The sequence below is a fragment of the Trachypithecus francoisi genome, unplaced genomic scaffold, assembly GCF_009764315.1.
Source record: "Trachypithecus francoisi isolate TF-2019V2 unplaced genomic scaffold, Tfra_2.0 Lachesis_group0, whole genome shotgun sequence".
NCBI lineage: Eukaryota > Metazoa > Chordata > Mammalia > Primates > Cercopithecidae > Trachypithecus > Trachypithecus francoisi.
The window spans coordinates 119294615-119313517 of NW_022681453.1; the positions used below are offsets into that span (position 1 = coordinate 119294615).

General features: G+C 42.3%; 1 pseudogene; it reads right to left on the bottom strand.

The window, feature by feature from the left end:
• Positions 1-437: 437 nt before the first annotated feature.
• Positions 438-1112, bottom strand: LOC117077155 (annotated as a pseudogene).
• Positions 1113-18903: the final 17791 nt, after the last annotated feature.

Below are 18903 nucleotides of genomic sequence, written 5' to 3' on the forward strand. Positions count from 1 at the left end.
TCCTTCAGCTGCCATCAATCCTGGCTGAAGTTAACCCCTTTCAATCACTGACCCAGGGGGGAAAAACACCAAATTTACTTACTATCTGTTAAACATTCAAAAAGGAAGCAGATGATCAAGTCAATGAACAAAAAGCTGCATGGATTAGACAAGAACATATAACTTGGCTGTAAGATGATGGAGAAGGAAAAGACATCTCATGCGGGCTTCTCCTTCAGAGAAATGGAAATCTCAGCTTATTAGTAAAAACAATTTGGGAGGTTACTACTTTAGCTCGGAGACTATAAACTAAACCTCTGTTGAGCAGGTGTGTGGTGTGTGTGTGTGTGTACATGCACAAAGAGGAGGAAGAAGGGATGATTGGAGCAGGAATCATGTCTTCAAGTCTTGAACAGCTTCACAATGCAATCAATAAGACCACACCATAGAGTCTGACATTAATGGCAATGCTCTGTGATGTCTCCTACCATTGCCTTCTTCTGGCTGAAGAGGAGGTATCCTGTACTAGCCCCTACTGTTACTGCAATGTAGAGGTACCCATTGTAGGTCATGAAGATGAGCATGAGGAAGTAGCTTATGACCACCTGGATGATGTGCAGCACTGTTGTAGGAGGTGAGGAAAGCTCAGCATCTGCTGCCTAACAGTTTTGTGTGTCTCCATAAGGATGGTTCCATTTGGTCCTGGGACAGGCATGGAATTGTAGCGAATGCTGACTTGTGACTTACACAGCAGGCTCTCTCAGGCTATCTTGAGTCCTTCATAGAACATTGCTAGTAAAAAACACTGCCACAAAAGTTCCAGCCATTTCTCCAGCTGTATTGATCACCAAACCAGAAAACAGTAATTCCACATTCTTAAAGCCAAAGTAGAAGGTAATAGGTATCATCATCTTCATGTTGCTGTCTCCTCCATCATGGGAGTGTGAGGCTGAAGTGGTTGGGTGATGGTAAGAAGGCTGCGTGATACTATTGGAGCCCATATAGCTCATCCCCATATGATGGGAATGATTCATTTTTTCCAGGAAAAGTTGAGAGTCAGCAGAAGATTCTTTCCAGGCTGAGTCCAGCCACTAGCGCCTCTCTCTCCGAATCTTAGCCTGTCACCCCCTCCCGACTCCTCAAATCGCCCCTCCACTTCTACCCAGCTCAACGTGTCCATGACCACCACTGAGGCTGAGGATTTCCCACCCTCAACATTCATAATTCTTAGTAGTGTAGCATATTTATAAAGATTAGGAAGACATTTAATAAAATGTTTATGATAAGATTGTGGATTGTTTTATTGCCTTTATGCTGTTCAATATTTTTTCAGTTTTCTATGATGAACATGTCTTAATTTATAAACTGAAAAAAAAATACATGAACAATGTTTTAAGGCATCTGCTAAAATGTTAACTAAAAATAGTGTCCCATTTTAACTTAAATTCACTGATTCATAATGTTAGTATTAAATATTTTTTCTTTTGTGTACCTTTTTAAATAAAAGAGAATTAAAAATTATCTTTTTGGATTAATAATACTTGGATAATAGTCACAAAAGTATACATTTTTTCTTTTATTAAAACCATATGCAAGATCATAGCATGCTTGCTTTATTTTAGAGTAGTTTAGCCTGTGTTAAGCATTTCAGCTTAAGTCTGGCTGCTTGAGTTTATAGACTTAGCTCTGCTACTTTCCAGCCCATAACTGTAGAAAACGACTTCCCTTCTCTAATTTTTAGTTTCCTTTGAATTGCAATCTTAATAACGTCTATATTAAAAAGGTCATAAAAAAGCAATTTTATCATCATTGCCATGATATATGATTAACTTGTTTTTGATTTGTGTCTCTGTGGGTCTAGCAATATTATTTAAAGAGAATTTTGAAGGCTGTTTTACATGAAAAATTATTTATGTTCTGAGCTCTGAAAAGTTAAATAGCATAGCTCTAACCAACTCCTCTACCACCCAACATTGAAAATCAGTAATAATCTACATTATCTAATCATTATAATAACTTCATGAAGTCGGCAGAGTGGTATTTTCATTTTACGTGTATGGACACTGAGGCCCAGAGAGGTGAAAGAAGCCTCAGAAGACACACAGGATGCCAGAAGAGAGCAGAGAGCTTCTGACTTGCAGACCACACTGGCCGCAGTGTGTGCAGGCAATTGTTTTCCAGTTGAGTTTAACTTTTAATTCCCATATGGCCTTTCTGGTTTCTCCTCTGATCTGTGCTGCATCCATTATTCCATCCCAATCTCCCACACTCTTCCCATCAACAAAGCTGTGCTGTACCGTGAACTTTCCCACCAACCGACTTATGCTTATATTAGTGCTTTGCCAGAAGTAACTACCATCCTTCAAGGCTAAAATCACCTTCTTCATCCTTCATAAAATATTTCCTAATTTACAATCACCTTCTTCATCCTTCATAAAATATTTCCTAATTTACAATCACCTTCTTCATCCTTCATAAAATATTTCCTAATTTACTTCATTTAGTGCTCTGTTTAATTTTACCCTGTTTTAAATCCTGATAATTCTTTGTTTTTCCCCTTACTCAGCACTTATATTGCTCTGTTTTGCATTTCAGTTATTTGGGTATTTGTCTTCTCTCAACACTTCTGCTATTTATCTTAAAACCCCTTAAACTACCCAGCATAAAAATGACTTAAAATGGGAGATGTCTAATGGACATGTATTGAATGAATGGATGAGTTAATTATGCAGCAGGCAAATAAGTACATTTTTAAGATATTTATTTATGAAACAAGCTTGGAGGCACACATCATAATGTATAGAAATAAATCCCTTTGCCTGAGTATCTTAATGTAGCAAGTGACTTACAGATTCTATCTACATTTCATTCATGACAATTTTTTCAGGTTTTAAAAATAGGAGTCTTGGGCTGGGCACGATGGCTCATGCCCATAATTCCAGCACTTTGGGAGGCCAAGGTATGTGAATCATGAGGTCAGGAGTTTGAGACCAGCCTGGCTAATATGGTAAAACCCTGTCTCTACTAAAAATACAAAAATTAACTGGGCATGGTGGCGTGCGGGCCTATAGTCCCAGCTGCTTGGAAGACTGAGGCAGGAGAATCGCTTGAACCTGGAAGGCAGAGGTTGCAGTAAGCCGAGATCGCACCACTGCACTCCAGCCTGGGTGACAGAGCAAGACTCCATCTCAAAAAAAAAAAAAAAAAAAAAGGCGGCGGGAAGTGTTGTTCAATTGTCCTTGGGTCTGATCTCATTAATATACTGAAAATGAATTTGGCATTCATTTTCCTTTTCTGGCACATTAACTCCTACAGACCACAGAGATGAGGCACTCAGAGAGAACTTTCTGAATACCAAACAGATCAGAGAGTGAGGGCTGGAGCCCATTGTTGACAGATATGCAGCCAATCTTTTCCTGGTGGGTCAGGGTGTTCCTACCCAAGGCAACATCATATTCAGCTGATTTGTTTCACAGACTGCTCAGTATGGTTAGACAGACTGGTTGACAATGCTCTCTTACATATGGCATAGTGGATGATATAATATTATGTAATGCAAAATGTGATTCTAGAAATTGGGAGAAATATGCATTTCAAGTTTTAATGCTCTTCATCATTTCTTAAGACATGGGTTTTATGTGGTTTTAGATAAATCTAAGTGGTTTATGCAGTATATCTTATCTGTTAAGAAGTCTTGAACTTCTTGACTCTGCAAACTAAAGGTGTAAAAATAAATTTGGATTTTCGAACCAAAGAACCTGTGCTTTTGAAAAATAATTTGGGAAGGGGAGAAAATGGTGAGAGGTAGGTCAAACGATACAAAATTATGTAGTATTAATAAGTCTAGAGATCTAGTATATAGTAGAAGGAGTATAGTTAATAGTATCATATTATTAACCATATTGTATATTGAAAATTTGCTGAGAGAGTTGATATCAGATACTCCTATGACAAAAAAGTAACTATGAAAAGTGAAGGATATGTTAATTTGCTTACTTACAGCAATTATTTCACTATGCACATGTGTAACAAAGCATTATGTTGCATACACTAAATATATACAATACAAATAAATAAATTGAAAAATAAATTTTATGTTTACAATATTTTAATTAAAACAATTAGAAGGCCTGGCTGGGCATGGTGGCTCACATCTGTAATCCCAGCACTGTGGGAGGCCGAGGTGAGTGGATCACCTGAAGTCAGGAGTACGGGACCAGCCTGGCCAACATGGTGAAACCCCCATCTCTACTAAAAATATAAAATTAGCTGAGTGTGGTGGCACATGCCTGTAATCCCAGAAACTTGGAAGGCTGAGGCAGAAAATTGTTTGAACCCAGGAGGCAGAGGTTGCAGTGAGCCAAAATCGCTCTACTGCGCTCCAGCCTGGGCATCAAGAGTGAAACTCCGTCTCAAAAAAAAAAAAAAAAGTAGAAGGCCTTAGCTTTTTTGGATGATATAAGCTACTTTCTATTGTCTGGAATTCTTAGTAACCCTAATGTAAATGAAAGTTAACTTTGCCAAAAAGGAAGTGCAGTGGGAATTTCCAGAACATTACCAGCAATGAATGGTGTGTCAGAGGCTTGGAGATGAGCCAGATGAAACTAAATTAACAGCTGAGTGATCTCAGAACATTTGATGAAAAGAGTTTTTAACAGGATCTCCCACACATCCCAAAACAATCAATGTAGCTCTTAAAGTTGGAGCTTGTGATCAGAAAACTCACCTCCTTGGGGTAGAGTGATGTGATGAAAAACTATGGACCTTAGAGTTAAATTGGTCTGTATTTAAATCTTCCATCTCAGCTGCTTTCCAGCTATGCTGTGATGGTTAGTTTTATGTGTCAACCTGATGGAGCCATGGGGTGCCCAGACATTTGTTTAAACATTATTCTGGGTATGTCTGTGAGGATGTTTTTAGAAAACCCCATTGTCTCAGCCCAAAATCTCCTTAAGCTGATAAGCAACTTCAGCAAAGTCTCAGGATACAAAATTAATGTGCAAAAATCACAAGCATTCTTATACACCAGTAACAGACAAGCAGAGAGCCAAATCAGGAATGAACTTCCATTCACAATTGCTTCAAAGAGAATAAAATACCTAGGAATCCAGCTTACAAGGGATGTAAAGGACCTCTTCAAGGAGAACTACAAACCACTGCTCAGTGAAATCAAAGAGGACACAAACAAATGGAAGAACATACCATGCTCATGGATAGGAAGAATCAATATCGTGAAAATGGCCATACTGCCCAAGGTTATTTATAGATTCAATGACATCCCCATCAAGCTACCAATGACTTTCCTCAGAAATAATACCACACATCTACAGCCATCTGATCTTTGACAAACCTGACAAAAACAAGAAATGGGGAAAGGATTCCCTATTTAATAAATGGTGCTGGGAAAATGGCTAGCCATAAGTAGAAAGCTGAAACTGGATCCTTTCCTTACCCCTTATACGAAAATTAATTCAAGATGGATCAGAGACTAAATGTTAGACCTAATACCATAAAAACCCTAGAAGAAAATCTAGGTAGTACCATTCAGGACATAGGCATGGGCAAGGACTTCATGTCTAAAACACCAAAAGCAACGGCAGCAAAAGCAAAAATTGACACATGGGATCTAATTAAACTAAAGAGCTTTTGCACAGCAAAAGAAACTACCATCAGAGTGAACAGGCAACCTACAGAATGGGAGAACATTTTTGCAACCTACTCATCTGACAAGGGCTAATATCCAGAATCTACAAAGAACTCAAACAAATATACAAGAAAAAAACAAACAACCCATCAAAAAGTGGGGAAAGGATATGAACAGACATTTCTCAAAGGAAGACATCCATACAGCCAACAGACACATGAAAAAATGCTCATCATCACTGGCCATCAGAGAAATGCAAATCAAAACCACAATGAGATACCATCTCACACCAGTTAGAATGGCAATCATTAAGAAGTCAGGAAACAACAGGTGTTGGAGAGGATGTGGAGAAATAGGAACACTTTTACACTGTTGGTGGGATTGTAAACTAGTTCAACCATTAAGGAAAACAGTATGGCGATTCCTCAAGGATCTAGAACTAGATGTACCATATGACCCAGCCATCCCACTACTGGGTATATACCCAAAGGATTATAAATTACTCTACTACAAAGACACATGCACACGTATGTTTATTGCGGCACTATTCACAATAGCAAAGACTTGGAATCAACCCAAATGTCCATCTGTGACAGACTGGATTAAGAAAATGTGGCACATATACACCATGGAATACTATGCAGCCATCAAAAAGGATGAGTTTGCGTCCTTTGTAGGGACATGGATGCAGCTGGAATCCATCATTCTTAGCAAACTATCACAAGAAGAGAAAACCAAACACCGCATGTTCTCACTCATAGGTGGGAACTGAACAATGAGATCACTTGGACTCGGGAAGGGGAACATCACACACTGGGGCCTATCATGGGGAGGGGGGAGGAGGGAGGGATTGCATTGGGGAGTTATACATGATATAAACGTCATGCACATGTACCCTAGAACTTAAAGTATAATAAAAAAAAAAAAAAAGAGATTAACATTTGAATCTGTAGACTAAGTAAGGCAGATTGCCCTCCCAGTGTAAGTGGTCCCCATCCAATCTGTTGAAGTCCTGGAGAGAACAAAAGACTGAGTAAGAGAGAATTCACACTCCCTGCTTGACTGCTGGGACATCAGTATTCTCCTGCCTTCAGACTCAGAGTAAACCTTACACCATCAGCTCTTCTAACTCTCAGGTTTCAGACTCAGACAAGAACTGTTACCATTGGCTCTCCTGGGCCTCCAGCTTGCCAAATGCAGATCTTGGGACTTCTCAGTCTCCATAATTATATGAGCCAATTCCTCAAAATAAATCTTTTCATTATACTAAGATAAATATCACACACACACACACACACACACACACACACACACCCCTATTGAATCTGTTTTCTCTGAAGAACTGAGACTAAAACATATATGATCTTGGATAAGCTGATTAATCTTTCAATTTCTGGATTCAAAAAGTACAAAATATTGCTGATCATTAGAGAAAATATTTGTGATGTACTTTATATGTATATATAGGCATCCAATATTTTACATCTGTTATTGTTATTGTTTCCCTCAGGATTTAGAAAGCAATTGTTCCAAAAAATAATTATTTTGCTGTTTGTATTTTAGGTAACATAGAAAATAGTTTGTAAATGGAAGATGAGTCAAAGTAGCTTAAATGAAATAGTTTTAAGTATGTACAGTGTTCTTTCAAAAGCCCTGAAGTGTATCTATAACTTTAAATAATAAAGTCTTGAAAATTAAACCAAATTTTGACATTAGTACTTTATATGCTCCATGTTCCTTTATTGTGTGCTTTGATTTTGAGACATCCTGAATCTTCACTGGGTTTCTGTTTTACCAAACTTGGCAAGCTAAGTCAAGGAGGAAATAGGACATGTCTCTCTATTGATGGACAATAAAGTGTTCCCTCTTGTTTACAGCACTCTTTCCCTATTAGGTCATGCCTATTTGGAGACTGAAAAAAACATGGTGTTGAGACTACTTAGAGGGCATTTTAATTTGGCTACATAGAACTTCATGTACTATTCGGGGCACACATTTATTATGGCCCCAGTGAATAGAACAAATGCTGACCACGAGGACCAATAGAACATCGTTTATCACATTACACTGGTATCCAGCTCTCACTCAGCAGCAAAGCTGGAACAAATAATCCAAGCTTGATTATAATTGACCTGGCTATGGACTCAACCCTAGAAATGAATCTTGGGGGTAGCAGTCACTGAGCCCGTGTAGGCAACAGGGCCAGACCCAAGTGAAGTTGTGAAGCTGTGAATGTTGCCTGTTGGTGACCTTCATCTCCTATTTGTATCCTATTTTCCTCCTTTCCAGGCCAACTTTTATTATGTACCTGGTTTCTTTTTTGTGATCTCTCAAAATGCTTTATTCCTGTTGCAGTTAAAGCTGATTTATATTTTGGAATCAGTGGCTTAATATTTTACCCTTTCAATTGTATTTGTCTTTTAAACAAATTGGCAGCTATAGAGCAATGCCTAGCATAAAGATGCCAATTTGGAGACTTTTAGTTCTATCTCTACCAATTAGTCGGTACAGAGCCTTTCTGGGTCTCAGTTACTTCTCTGTAAAAATCAGGTCAATAAAAATTACCTCCCAAGTTACAGTGAAAATTAAATAATAACAACAGTAAAAAATGTTTGGTAGGATTTCTAGTTCCTGGCCTAGCATGTAAGGAGGTTGGAAGACACCACTCTATCCTAACAAGTAAAAAGCTAAACTTAAAAATCAACAGCTCCTCCTAGATCCACCAGATAAGTGATGTCACAGGGAAAATCACTTCCCCCAAAATTGGAGTGACCAAGAGGTGTACAGAGAATTGCAACACCGCAAACAGAAGCTTGCAAGTAGCCACCCTGCCGGAACCAAAGCCAGAGTAGGAAAAAATCTGAACTGTAATTGACGAATTGCTGAAAGTTCAGTGTAGAGAACTGATACGGTTCAGCTGTGTCCCCACCCAATCTCATCTTGAATTGTAGCTCCCATAAGCCCCACATATTGTGGGAGGGACCCAGTGGGAGATAATTGAATCATTGACAGGCAGTGGGGAGGTTTCTGTGCTGTTTTCCTGATAGTGAATAAGTCTCACAAGATCTGACGGTTTTATAAATGTTAGTTCCCCTGTACATGCTCTCTTGCCTGCCACCATGTAAGACATGACTTTTTACCTCCTTCACCTTCTGCTGTGATTCTGAGGCCTCCCCAGCCATATGAAACTGTGTCAATTAAACTTATTTTTCTTTATAAATTACCCAGTCTTAGGTATGTGTTTATTAGCAGCATGAGAACACACTAATACAACAACTTTGAGAATTAAAAACGCCAGTGGGACCCAGCTGAGGGGAGGGGGCCTACAATTTTGTTTATCTCACCTGTAAGAGATCTATCAGGCCAGGAGAGTTAATATTAGAGAAAAACCCCCTTGTGATTCTGGCAGGAACAGGTGAAATACACTAGAGCATTTTGTTCTTCTTAACAAGGTCTTTCCTCAGGATAAATAATTTAACGAGAGCCAAACCTGCGGGGGTTTTTATCAGAGCCTAACTGACCTGGAAGAAAGAAAATGCCCAACTCCAGACTGCTCTGGCCACCCTGTTCCACCAAAGGAGAGGTGGGGAGGACTGAGAAGCATGTGTGAAGTTCACAATCTAGAGGCATAGACTCACTTAAAGAGCCCAATCACAGGACTACAGAATGTTTCCTACCCTGCTTACACCTTACCATCACACTACTAAGGTCTTGTTTATAGCAGTTTCTTTCACCCAGTACTTAGTTTCTAGCTATCAAGAAAAAATTACACAACATACTAAAAAGCAAATAAAGAGTTTAAACAAGCAGAGCAAGCATCAAAACCAGAATCAGATATGACAGGAATGTTGGAATTATCAGATAGTTAATTTAAAACAACTATGATTAATATGCTAAGAGCTCTAATGGATAAAGTACAAAGCATGCAAGAACAGATGGGCAATGCAAGCAGAGAGATGGATATTCTAAGAAAGAACCAAAAAGAAATACAAGATATCAAAACACTGTAACAGAAATTTTAAAAATGCTTTTGGTGGGCTTATTGTAGACTGGACAAAGCAGAGAAAAGAATCTCTGAGTTTGAGGATATCTCAATACAAACTTCCAAACCTGAAAAGCAAAGAGAACAAAGACTGAAAAAAAGAGAATAGAATATCCAAGAACTGTGGAACAACTATAAAAGGTGTCACATATGATTAATAAGAGTCTCGGAAGGAGAAGAAAGATCAAACTACAAGACCCAGCTATATCTTGTCTATTGGAGGAACCAGCCCCCAATATTTCAATGTACTTTCTTTTCTATTTTCCCTAAGCATCGGCTGGTCTGAGAAATAAAGGAAAAGAGTACAAAAGACAGAAATTTTAAAGCTGGGTGTCCGGGGGAGACATCATGTGTCGGCAGGTTCTGTGATGCCCCTGAGCTGCAAAACCAGTAAGTTTTTATTAGCGATTTTCAAAGGGGAGGAAGTGTATGAATAAAGTGTGGGTCACAGAGATCACATGCTTCAAAAGCAATAAAATATCCCAAGGCAAATGGGGGCAGAGCAAATCACAAGGCCAGGGTGACACTGGAATTACTAATGAGGTTCCACGTCCTGCTGTGCATGCATTGCCATTGATAAACATCTTAACAGGAAACAGGGTTCAAAAGCAGAGAACCAGTCTGACTAAAATCACCAGGCTGGAATTTCCTAATCCTAGCAAGCCTGGGGGCACTGCAGGAGACCAGGGCATATTTTATCCCTTATCTTCAACTGCATAAGACAGACACTCCCAGAGTGGCCATTTTCGAGGCCTCCTCCGGGAATGCATTCTTTTCCCAGGGCTGTTCCTTGCTGAGAAAAAGAATTCAGTGACATGTCTCCTATTTGCTTTTGCAAGAAGAGAAATATGACTCTGTTCTGCCCGACCCTGCAGGCAGTCAGACTTTATGGTTATCTCCCTTGTTCCCTGAAAATCGCTGTTATCCTCTTCTTTTCAAGGTGCCCAGATTTCATATTGTTCAAACACACATGCTTTACAAACAATTTGTGCAGATAACACAATCCTCACAGGGTCCTGAGGTGACATACAGCCTCAGCTTATAAAGATGATGGGATTAAGAGATTAAAGTAAAGACAGGCATAGGAAGTTGTAAGAGTATTGATTGGGGAAGTGATCATTGTCCATGAAATCTTCACAATTTATGTTCAGAGATTGCAGTAAAGACAGGCGTAAGAAATTATAAAAGTATTAATTTGGGGAACTAATTAATGTCCATGAAATTTTCACAATTTATGTTCTTCTGCCATGGCTTCAACCATTCCCTTGGTTTGGGGTCCCTGACTTTCTGCAACACTTGTCTATAAGAAACCCACTTTAAATATAAAGGTAATATAGATTACAAGTAAATGGATGCAGAAAGATATACCATGCTAATAATAATCAAAGGAAAGTAGGAGTGCTATATTAATTTTAAACAGAGCAGACTTTAGAGCAAGGAAAGTTATCAGCAATAACTGATAGCCAAATATTAGCAGATTGCTAAGGAGTTTTGCATGTGTGTTCATGAGAGATATTGGTCTATAGTTTCCTTTAATGCTTTGTCTAGTTTTGGTATTATGGTGATGCTGGCCTCATAGAATGAAATGGAAAGCTGGAGGTTGCAGTGAGCCGAGATCATGCCACTGCACTCCAGCCTGGGCAAAAAGAGGGAACCTCAGTCTAAAAAAAATAGAAACAAATATTAGCAGATTGAATTCAACATTGTATAAAAAGAAGTATAGGCTGGGTGCGGTGGCTCACACCTCTAATCCCAGCACTTTGGGAGGCTGAGGCAGGTGGATCATGAGGTCAGGAGTTTGAGACCAGTCAGGCAAACATGATGAAACCCTATCTCTAAAAAATACACACACACACACACACACACACACATACACATTAGCTGGGTGTGGTGGTGCACACCTATAATCCCAGCTACTACAGAGGCAGAAGCAGGAGATTTGCTTAAACCCAGGAGGGTTTAAAATCATTCACTATGAGGAGACTTCAAAAAGTTGGTAGAAAAATGGAATTTAAAGATAAAAACAAAATGTAAACTTTATTTCTCAACATAAGCTACATCAAGGTCAAGGCATTTTTGTAACCAGTAATACCCACCATTTAGTTCATCCCTAAAGAACTGAGGGTCCTGATAATTTAACCATGTCACTGTCACCATTTTTACATTATTAATTGAAGAAAAATGGCTGCCCTTTACAGATTTTTTAAAGTTAGGAAATAAAAGAAGTCAGAAGGAACCAAGTCAGAGCTCTAAGGTGGATGCCTAATGATTTCCCATTTAAACTCTCACAAAATTGCCCTTATTTAATGATAGTTATTCCTCTGAATAAGCAGGGGTATTGTTGTGGTGGAGAAGGACTTTCTGTTGAAACTTTCCTGGATATTTTTCTACTAAAGCTTTAGCTAACTTTCTCAAAACATTTTCATAATAAGCAGATGTTACCATTTTTTGGCCCTCCAGAAAGTCAACAAGCAGAATGCCCAGCACATCCCAAAGACTCTTGCCATGACCTTGGCCCTTGATCAGTCTGCTTGTGCTTTGACTGCAGCACTTTCACATCTTGGTGGCCATTATTGTGATTGTGCTTTGTCCTCAGGATCACACTGGTAAAGCCACAGTTCGTCTCCTATTACAATGCTTTGAAGAAATACTTCAGAATCTCGATCTCACTTTTTTAAAATTTCCATTGAAAGCTCTACTCTGGTTTGCAGGCGATGCAGATGTTGCTTTTCTGGCCAGAAACATCTGTGGCTAATGGCACCTTTACCCAAGTTTTGTTCGGGCCTGCTGGGCTCGTTCCACCCACTCAGCCTGGCAGGTTGCATTCAACTCACGCTACCAGCCTGGACCTCACCCCTCCAAGGAGACTGCAAGTCTGGTGTGGAATGGTGAGGGGTGTGTGAGTGGGCGTGGGTCTGGCCACTGCACAGTCATACATGCTGTTGTTGCTATGGAGCAGGCAACTCGAGGTACCAGCATGGGTGCCAGCTCTCTGCCAGCCTGCAGCTGTACCAGGCACACCACAAGTAGCTTCCCCAGCTGGCAGTGGGGAATGCAGTGGTGCCCAGTAGCTTGGAGATGCCAGGAACCGCAGGGCCCCAAAGAGGGAGTCATAGTCCTGGCTCGGGATGCTCCCAGGTCTGGTGTTCCCGAAGGGCCACAGCTTTTCTCTCCTTCTCTTTGCCCATAACATGGCGAGCAAGGATCATGTCTCAGACCTGTTTGTGGGGCATGTTTCAGCCCTGATTGTGTTACAGCTCTTTTAGCCTTGCCATTTGGTGGATCCTGAGTTCTTGCCCTGCAACCAGGAGGAATGAGGTGTGCAGACAAGCGGAGGGTGAGCAAGACAAAGAGGAGCTTTACTGAGGACAGAACAGCCCAGAGGAAACCTGCATGGGGTAGCTCCTTTCCTCAGCCAGGGTGTCCTGATGAGTGTTCAGCTCCTAGCAGAGAGGAGACCCTCGAGTAGGGAGCTCCTCTTTGCGGGCAGGTCATCTCGTTGAGTGTTCAGCTTACAGCAGAGAGGAGGCCCTAGAGTGAGTAGCTCCTCTCTGCAGACAGGCAGGCTCATCATCTCTGCAGCTCTCAGCAGAGAGAAGGTCCTAGAGTGGGTGGCTCTCTCTGCAGGCTGGTCCCCTCATCTTCCATCATCTCCCTGTTCTCTCTTCCAGTCTGGCTGATTCCGAGCTTTTTATGGGCCTCAGAGGGGAGGAAGTACATACTGATTGGTTGATGGGTGGCCATGGGCAGGCCCAAGGGAAAGCACTATAAGTTCCCCCTCTGGCCCGAGGGACTGGTGGTGGCCCCAGGCTTCCAGCCCTCCTCAGCTTGAAGGTGGGGCTTCACTGGGGACCGGCCCTCTTCTGCCCTGGAGCTTGTCTGCGTCCTGCCACTATTCATGGTGCCCAGGCTGTTCGTGCCAAAGAGTGTCTGCAGGCCACTGCCAGGCTGTCCTCAGCACTTCCTTGGCCTCTCTCCCATGCTTGTCAGTGCACAACATCAGGAGGGGACTGAGACAGCAGGAAGCTGGCGTGTAAGTGCTGCCCCAAGCACGTGCACACCCAGCCAGGCTGTGATAGCACCCAGTCTTGGTGTCATCCTTGCTCCGAGATCGGATCAGGTGATGACAGTGGGGAGAAATCAGGCAGTGGGAGCAGGCACTTCTGAGCCTCAAGGGGTGGAGGGGGGAGGGATAAGGGGAACCTTCCTGGGCCCCCAAGAGTACAGAGATGCCCAGGTCCAGAGTGGCAGCAGGGCAGCTGCATCTGTACCCAGAGAGCTTCCGCCCCACCAATTCTGAAGGGGCGGGCTCCTGCTTGTCCCTGGTTCCCCCTGGCTCCATGGAGTGTGCAGCGCTGGGGACACCTCCTCACAGCCTGGGGCAAGGCTTCAGATCCTCACTGGGTCCCTCTCTGGCCACTCGCTCTGACCTGCTCTGCACCTATACTTGGCAGCTGCAGGGCACCGTGGTCCCCGGTGGTCCTGCCTGAGGGGCAGGTTGTGATGCAGGTGCTGACCCCAGCTTGAGGTGGGGTGGGGGTGTGGCTGAACTGCTGTGGCTGTGCCCTGGCTCCAGGAAGGACTACATAGCTCACGGGAGGACCATGGCATCCCTGGCCCTGGCAGCAGCAGCAGGCCTCAATGTGAGCAGCATGGGCAAGAGGGGCAGTGGTGGGGCACAACTCCTTGGGGGCTTCCTGGGAGCCACTGCCATGCCCAATCATGCTGTTATCCCACTGGCAGGTGGCTCAGTCAGCCCCATCATGGTGGCCCCTAGGGCAGTGGGCTCTTGCAGGACTCCCAGGGGCAGACTCCAGGGATTGTCTGCCTCCTCCCTGCACCCTCCCCACAGTGGTGACAGGCAAGAGTGGCAATGCAGGGCCAGGCATACCACCACCACCACTGCTGCTCCTGCGGCCACTGCCCATGCCTCCTCACTGCAGTCAACTGATGGCAGCTGCTGCGGGATGGCCCGCTGCTGCCATCACAATGGTTTTGGCACCCATTGAATGGAAAGTTTGCTCAACTTTAATTTTTCAGTCACATTTGTGTAAACTAAACTAATCAAGATGTCTTTGGTGTCAGCTATTGTTCCTGCTGTTAAAATAGTCAGTCCTCTTCCACTGGGGCACAAACAAAATTTTTTCTTTACAAACTGATATGGATGGTCTGCAACTGTGGGCTTCATATTCAACGCTGTCTTCTCCCTTCTTAAAATGAGTTATCCATTTGTAAACTACTAATTTCTTTGGGGGCATTGTCCCCATAAAATTTCCATGAAATATCAGTGATTTCACAATTCTTCCACCCAAACATTAACAGAAATTTGATATTTGTTCTTGCTTCAATTTTAGCAGAATTCATGTTGCTCTGACAGGGGCTCTTTTCAAACTGACATCTTATTCCTTCTTAGTGCCTCAAACTAGATCCTGTTTAGACATGTTATAAAAAGTTAGTTTGAGTTAATTTTGGTGCAAAAAAAATGAAATCCATGTGTAGTTTTTTTCATAAGATGCATTTCCCATAATATTTGTACAGTCCCTTCATTTATTTTGAAGTCTTGCATTGTGATGAACAGCTGCTTTCTTTTTTAGGGCATGACTCTTCCTGGAGAATACATTCACATTCATTTTCCACCTGGTGCTGCTCTTTTTGAAATTATTTTATGATTTCATATGCACTGATGTGGGCATTCCCTATTAAATGTTCCATCTTCTGTGCCATGCTTCTATGTTGTTTTAGAGACACAGCAATTCATTCCACATGCACTCATATACAGACCACAAATTTGCTGTAAACAGTACTGGAGAATGAACAGCAACACTGTTATGTAAGTGTTTTCTTAGCCTACAGCGCACAGAATTATTTGTGAACCAGTCCATAACCTTGCTGACTTCTTGGAGCAAATGTGGTGTTAATTCATTAAAAGCTACTGGAGTTTCATCAGCTGGAGGGAATGCTGATGCAGATAAATAATGTGTTTTTAAATCGATGTTTTTGTCATTGCCGTATCATGTGGTCAATCCACTCATCTGAATTTTCTGCCAAACGCATTGGGCTGAATGGTAAAAGCACACGTCATTAGTGACACCTTGAAATTCACCTTTAGAGGCCTTGATTGCACCTAATTTCAAATCTGTCACTATGGTTTGGGGATTCAGTTAGAAACTGGGGATTTTGGGATTTTGACATTCGGGATGATGGCATCTGGGATTGTGTATTTTGGCATTACAATTGGCATAATCTCATTATCTGTGCTGGTGAACTGTAGGGTACAGAGCATCAGATGTGGGGTTCAGTCTACAGGCCCTGCAGCCTGGATATCTTCTATTTGCCCTTCCAGATGCACCCCGCAGTACTCCGCCCTGCTGTGGGCCCAGAATCTGACCGATATGACCTGCATGAACAAGTTACCCTAGTTTCCGTTTAGAACATGGAGGCAATGGCAAAAGAATGAAGTCAGAAAGAGAATGTATTACACCATTCTTGCACTGCTATAAAGAAATAACTGAGACAGAGTAATGTATAAGAAAAGGAGTTTTACTGGCTCACGGTTCTGCAGGCTGTACAGAAAGCATAGTGGCATTTGTGTCTGGGGACGTCTCTGGAAACTTACAATCTCAGCAGAAGGCCAAGAGGCAGAGAGCATGTCACATGGCAGGAGCAGGAGCAAGTTGGGGGAGGTGCTACACATCTTTTTTTTTTTTTTTTTTGAGACAGTGTCTTGCTCTGTTGCATGGGCTGGAGTGCAGTGGTGTGATCTCGGCTCACTGCAACCTCTGCCTCCTGGGTTCAAGCAATTCTCCTGCCTCAGCCTCCTGAGTAGCTGGGATTACAAGCACCCACCAGCATGCCTGGCTAATTTTTGTATTTGGGGTAGAGATGAGGTTTCAGCATGTTGACCAGGTGGGTCTCGAACTTCCGACCTCAGATGATCCGGCTGCCTCAGCCTCCCAAAGTGCTGGAATTACAGGCATGAGCCACCGTGCCCAGCTGGTGCTACACGTTTTTAAACAACCAGATCTCACAAGAACTCACTCATTATCACGAGAATAAAATCAAGGGGATGGTGCTAAATCATTCATGAGAAATCCAAACCCATGATCCAGTCATCTTCCACCAGGCCCTACCTCCAACACTGGGGATTATAATTCAACCTGAGATGTGGTAGGGAAACATAACAAAACCATACTGGAGAATGACGTTTGGAGAATCTGTTTTCGTGCCTCCTTCTCTGTTGGTTCATACAGCTGCCTCCAGGCTTTCTTCACATAGCTACCCTCTCTTAGAGTGGGGAATAATTCCCTTCTTTGTCTTACCAGGCCTCGATGAGGTAACAGCTGCCTGTTACTACTAGTCACAGAGCATCGTACTGCCTCTTGTTGGTTTCCTTAATTGTGCCCACATCTCTGCACAGAGTCCCTTTATTAAATGCTCCTCTTTGAGTTTGCCATCACTTTCCCATCTGGACTTGACTTATGCACCTCGTGTGCAGGGAGAATACAATGCACCTCAGGTGGGCCTTTCTATCTTAGATCCTTAAAAAATTAGGCCGGGAGCGGTGGGTCATGCCTGTAATCCCAGCACTTTGGGAGGCCAAGGCAGGTGGATCACTTGAGGTCAGGAGTTTGAGAGAAACCTGGCCAACATGATGAAACTCCTCTCTACCAAAAAATACAAAAACTAGCCAGGCGGGGTGACATGCACCTGTAGTCCCAGCTACCCAGGAAGCTGAGGTGGGAGAATCATTTGAACTCAGGAGGTGGAGGTTGCAGTTAGCCGAGATGGCACCACTGTACTCCAGCCTGTGCAACAGAGTGAGAACCGGTCTGAAAAAAAGAAAAAAAGAAAGAAAAATATCAAAAAGCTATAATAGAAATCATTTTCTACTCATTTTTTCTGAGTAATTCACCAAGTACTGTGTGACAATTTTTATAGTTCTAAACCATTTTATAAATGTTCACGTACATTATTTCCACCAATCCTGTTTATGAAGCAGGTGATCATCAGTAGCGGCTTCACATAACACAGGGGATCTCAGAATACAGCAGCATGGGTCAGCAACATCACTTGGGTCCTTGTTAAAATGTAAATCATTGAGTCCCACCCCAGACCTACTGAATCAGAAACTTTTGGGGGTAGGGCTAACAATCTGTGTTTTAAGAAGCCCTCCAGAGGATTTGAAAAACCACTGATGTAACATGATTACATATGCATTTCTATGTGAGGAACCCCATCCGCTACCCCCTAAAACTCCACCCCAATGCAAAGCAATATTTTTTTAAAATTCAGTCAAGTGAGTCTCAAACTGGGGTATATCAATACATCAGAATGACCCTTGGAACTTGTTCAGAATCCCAGTGCTCAGGCCCTAAACTGGACTCACTGAGTCAGAATCTCTGGGGCAGCATCTTACATGTGAGAACCTCTGTGATATGGTTTGGCTGTGTCCCCACCCAAATCTCATCTTGGATTCTAGTTCCCATAATTCTCACAAGTTTTGGGAGGGATCCTGTGGGAGATAATTGAATCATGGGGGTTGTTTCCCCTATAACGTTCTAGTGGTAGTGAATACATTTCACGAGATCTGATATCTTTATAAGGGGTTTCCCCTTTCACTTGGCTCTCATCAGTTTCTCATGTCTGCCGCCATATAAGATGTGCCTTTCACGTTCTGCCATGATTGCGAGGCCTCTCCAGTCACGTGGAACTGTAAGTCCTTTAAACTTCTTTTTCCTGTATAAATTACCCAGTCTCCTGTATGTCTTTATCAGCTGTGTGAAAACAAACTAATACACTCTGCTTACTCCATCAGCTCGAGACACCTGGAATAGATTACAACAAGCCAGAAGGAAGAATGCACATCTTCTAAAGGGTTAACTGGTTACCACTGAGGATTGGGAACAGAGGTCCTAGGGGAAGATCCAGTTGCTTACAGCAGAAAACCCTCTCTTCCCGTTCCAAACCTGCAACAACCTATAATCAGTCTGAAGGCAGCGCCCCACTTTCCTCAGAGATGTTACAGGTTTGGAACAGGGAGAGAGGGTTTTCTGTTCTTCATAGCTGGATCATGTTTGTGGCAACTTTGGATGCAGATAAGGGTATAATGTTTGATCTGTTTTGAGCTGCCTGCCCACTCATGTCTCTCATTCTGAGACTTCTACCAACCATAGCTCCCACTAATTGGGCATATGAGCAGTACCCCAAGCCCCAGATGATTGCACCCAACCCATTTATT